Here is a 5,249-nt window from a genome sequence, read left to right on the forward strand (position 1 = left end):
GGTGGTTACAGTGACATCATGCAGTTTGTGCTTTGACCTCCAGAGGGCGACAAATCAGCACAGACAGAGAGCTCCATTCAAACTTTGCTGCCATCAGGAATAATTCTTCAAATATAATCATCAGTGTTTGAGCAGTTATGATATCAGGGACAATCTAGACATGTGTGACAATACTGAACATGTCACATGACACAGCTCAAACATCATGTGATCCACTCTCAGTCTGCACTTTCATTCATGACTTCAACAGGTTGAAATGAGCTTTGAAGAAACATTCAGTGAAATAAATCTTTCATGGATTCATGTGAGCAGCAGATGAACTTTGTACCAACAACATCTTCAATAACAGAGTCTGAATGAAGCTCAGGTGTTGATGCTGCTCACTGATTGGACGCTTGGTTTCAGCTCTGCTCTCAGTCTTTACTGCACAGGTGAAGGTAGAAAGTGTGACTGGATCTATAGACTGGAAACAGAGAAACATGCTGAACATTTGAAGCTTTGCAGCAGAAATGTTCATGTTACAAATACAGCAGAGCTGATCTGGGATCAGTGTGTTCACACCTGCAGCTACAACAAGGTTTCATGTCTCCACACGTCAGCATGTGAACTTTACTCTGACTCAGTCTGAGCAGTCAGACGGCATATTTTTAAAGTTAACACATCAGCACACACAGAGCTGAGCCCCTCCCACCTGTGCTGAGTTTCAGGTGGAGCCCCGCCTCCTTCCAGGAAGCAGCTCACCTGTGTGTCCGTGTTTAGTGTCCAGGTGTGGAGTGGAGCTTGTTGTTGGTGTGAAGAAACTGTAAGTTTGCTTTGTTTCCTCCTTTAACAGTTTGTCTTTAGGAACTTTACTGTTTGTTCAGCTCGTGTTTGATTTCTTCACACAACAAACTGTGTGTGTTTGTATTTCCGGTCTCTCCATTAAAGTCAGTGTGTAACGTTTTCCAACAAGGCCGAGTGTCTCCGCCATTTTCTGGCCTTGTGTGATCAGAGTCCGGGAATCAGACTAAACACACTGAATGTGGCCTGAGCTCAACCGGAGAGCCGCTGAGCTCCGGATGTTTTTATTTACATGCACAGCAGGAGACAGAGAGCGCACTTTGTAAATGAATACTTCGTATAGATGTGTGTTAGATACAGGCTCAACATGTCGGTCTTAAAAACACTGCGTCACAAACTGTTGGCTCCTCTCCAACAGGAAGAAGTGTTACAAAACACACAAAACTGAAACTCAACTTAGAACTACAGCTAGATCTGAAAAAAGTTAAAGTAGAAATAAAAACTGCACAAACAAACTAAAACTAAATTATTGAGAATGATCAATGAAATGATTTTGGAAAACTGATTAACATTTTACAGGAAATGGCCTGTTAGTGTTGTTAGTTTGGCTAAAAAAAAAGACTGAGTCACTGCTTTCAAAAAGTTCAGTTTTTATCATAAAATCTACATTAATCTACGTCAGTCCAGCCTCTGACCCCGTAAATATATAATAAATAAAAAATCAAATATAAACTGAAACAAGCAAACTCACCGTGGAAACTAACTGAAACTAAACAGAATTAAAAACACAAAGTGAAAAAGAAATGGAAATAAAAACGAATTAAAAATTACAAAACTACAACAACCTTGCTGTCTGTGGATATGTTTTGGGTGGAGGTTTCAGCCACCACAGACGTCTTCCTTCATTTGTCTGTAAGTCAGTGAGATCATTTAAAGATGGTTACATATCTGCCACAGTGTTAATTTAAAGTTCCCACCCTTTGTGTTCAGAGGCAGCAGGTGGAGGGACAGCAGAGGACTTTGTTTTTTAAAACAAATTTGATTCAGCAGGTCGGCCTCTGTTAAAAATATCACGAACTGTCCGCTCAGACTGTTCACACTGAAACAAAGATGGAGGATAAAACATGTTTTACATTTCTCAGACTGAACAAAAGTTACTGTATTAAGTTTAAAACACTGTTAATAAATCGGAACATTTAAAGATGCTTCAGTCACGGTTTTTATATTAATCGTAAGTCAGATGTTGAGCTTTGGCGTGAAAAAAGTTTTTCTTTTTTCCTGGTGAGGAAAAAAGTTTGAAAAAAATCAGTTTAAAGTTTTATATATACATATTTGATTTGTACAGGACTCATATTTTAATACTAAAGTAAACCTTTTGTCTTCTGTCTGTACAAAATACCAGATATTAAAGTGCGGATGTTACAGATGTTTATATCTATATTTTATTATGAAACAGAACAAATGAACAGTTTAGCACAAACAAACGTTAACATGTAGATATTGTACTAAACTGCAGTGAATATGAACTCAAACTTTGACTTTTAGAAGATTAAACTTTATAGTGACGTGTAGGAGAGGAACAGATGAACACTAACTCTGACATTTGAATACAAACGAGTGATTCTGAGCATTTTTTCTCACCTCATCATCTTATAATATATTTGCTTATTCTTCATAAACAGTAAAAAATCAGATCAGTGGATCTATTTTACCGTTTTAATGGCAGAATGGACAGAAGTTTTATATCTCTGTGTTTATTTTTGAGGGGATCACTGTATATCAGTACTGTTATAGTTTAATATTATTTCTGTTCAACTGCTTCAGCAAAAAAGCTTAAAGTTTGAAACCAGGAGTTTAACTTTGATCAGAGTTTCCATAGTGAGTTAAAAATATTTGCACAGCAGCTCCGAGAACTTTTATCAATATTTCTTTGAATCCTCTAAATTTCATTCATAGGTGTTGGACTGTTCATAGGTCTCAATAAAGTTTGTTTCAAAAGAAAAAGACTGACACAGACACGTCATCCGTCTGTGTTCATGTCACATGAAACTTAGTGGAAAATTCCTTCTTATGCTGCATTCAGGAGCACCAGTAAAACCTCGGTTCTCCAGAGATTAGAAACACTTTGGGTCACGTGAATGGCGGCCATGAAAACGACATTCTTGTATCAGAACCAAGAAATGTTGATTTCTCAGGGAACATTACTAATAATTAAGAATTTAGAGAAAGACACAAACATATTTATTTTAATAAAAGCTGAACCTGCTCAGTGGAAAAACAGAAATGTGTTACGGCCCTAGCAGGGCCTCCTCCTGAAGGTGCCTGTGTGGGCGTGTCCTTCAATGGCTTCTGCCTGAGGTGCCAGCTTTCCCTTTTACACAGCTGACTCTCATCAGTAATCAAAAGTATTTAATCCCAGGGAAAGGTGAGCTCTGGGCCAGAGTGCCATGTGAGTGGTTACAGCTAGTGAGCTGCTCGCTTTCTTTCTGGCTTACGTTTTACTTTATTGACCAACGCCTGAGTTTTGTTTGTTTTCTTAAATGGTGATAGCGGCTTGTCCGTCTCTTTTAGTTGAGCTACTTGAATAAAACTCTTTAATTTAACCCCTTTGCCTTCTTGTCTCCTTTTTCTGACCCGGACACTTTTTGTTACTTCCCCCTCACCGCCTAGACCCCTCAGGGGAACGTAACAAATGAGACGAGATTAAATCTGACATCACCAAGTTAAACTGTCAGAAACTCTTCTGAAAATCTGCCTATTTCACAGAACTGAGTACACTGATTTTCCTGCCTCCATCAGTCTGTGGAGGAGGTGGAGCTGCTGCTCTCACTGACACACTGACTGCAGAATGAGCTCAGCTGCTGTTCCACAGTAACTGCTGCGAGGTGGACACATCTGTTTGACCATAACCAGTTACTGTGTCAACAGCTGTTGGAGGTCAGGGGTCTTTATAATTACAGTGCAGGTGGATATGCATCCACCTGCACTGCACCATATGTATGCATATCTATGAAGCGCCTTGAGGTGACTTTTGTTGTGATTTGGCGCTATATAAATAAATTGAATTGAATTGAATGTAGTGTAGAACTGAATTAAACATGCTGATGTTATCTGTTTAAAATCCTTCATTACAAATATTGGATCTGCTTCAACAGGAAGTAATTATGACAACAATACAAAGGTTGTTGGGTTTGATATTTAGACTGACTTAATTAGATAATGGTAAATGGCCTGTATTTGTACAGCGCTTTACTAGTCCCTAAGGACCCCAAAGCACTTTACACAACCAGTCATCCACCCATTCAAACACACATTCACAGACTGGTGATGGCAGCTACATTGTAGCCACAGCCACCCTGGGGCGCACTGACAGAGGAAACATTCCACAACGTCAACACAACATCAACACAAGTACAGAAACAAACTGTCACTTCTAATTTTTCTTATTAATAGTGAATCAGTGTGTGTCAGTGAATGCATCGTGTGTGCTTCAGGCTCCATCTAGTGGACTGATAGCAGAGCAGCTGATGGCAGCTTCCTCTGCCTCACACTGCTGTCTGACTGCATCCAGCTGACACTGAGATGAAGCAGGAAAGAAGCAGCTGATATTTGGACAGCACACATGATGAAAGGAGGATTTCAGCTGATGTGCACATGAATGATTTGTGTTTCCTCTGCAGGTAGAAAGTGTGTGTGAGCTGAATTGAGCAGCATGGATCAGTGTGAGGACAGAGAGGAGGGAGTCCCTCCCTCTAAAAGCACTCTGTGTGGGGAACATGAGAACCAGACCAAAGCTCAGAGGTGAGATGACCATCTCTAACTGTCCATGACTCTTCTCCATGTCACAGCTCAGCACTCACATCACTGCTGCATCATTATTCACAGGAACCAGCCTGGACCTCCACCCAGCTCTGTGTCCTTACAGAGTGACGCGTCTAAAGGTTGGCCCATTGATTTTAAAGTCCAGCCTGTGTCTGCTGCAGAGAGGTGAGCTGTTAGCAACATGAACTCTTTGATTAAACTGCTCGATGTTGTTGGATATAAACTACAAACACGTCGTTCCCTCAGTCCCATTTAAACTGTCTTTTAAAACAAGCCTTTGGCTTCTAAACAACTGAAAACCCACTTCAGCAAACAGGAAGTGATCAGAGCGTCCGTCCACTTCCTGTCAGGCCCTGCAAACATTTCATATTGAAGAAAAGTAGTTGACATCTCACATTTTTACTCCACCACATTCAACCATTGTGACATTTTACAGCATGAAACTCTTGTCACATGACTCCTGTTATGTTATAGAGTCATGTGACCACCAGGGAGGGATTTGTATGGATGAAACACATTCAAATCAATCTGATTCATCAATGGAAACATTTTTGGTGTAAATGCAGCAACACTGAAAACGCTGAAGATAAAAACACAACAGATGAAATATGAACAAATCGAGGCTTTGAATACACGTGTGTGTGTTT

At 40.0% G+C, this 5,249-nt stretch overlaps 1 long non-coding RNA gene across 1 annotated transcript; it reads left to right on the top strand.

Annotated features, from left to right (window-relative positions):
* Positions 1 to 717: 717 nt before the first annotated feature.
* On the top strand, positions 718 to 4,896 carry LOC145425042 (uncharacterized). Its single transcript, XR_013905747.1, has 3 exons — positions 718 to 802; positions 4,461 to 4,581; positions 4,666 to 4,896. It is a non-coding gene; the product is annotated as an uncharacterized LOC145425042 (long non-coding RNA).
* The last annotated feature ends 353 nt before the right edge of the window (positions 4,897 to 5,249 follow it).

The sequence above is a fragment of the Astatotilapia calliptera genome, chromosome 3, assembly GCF_964374335.1.
Source record: "Astatotilapia calliptera chromosome 3, fAstCal68.1, whole genome shotgun sequence".
NCBI lineage: Eukaryota > Metazoa > Chordata > Actinopteri > Cichliformes > Cichlidae > Astatotilapia > Astatotilapia calliptera.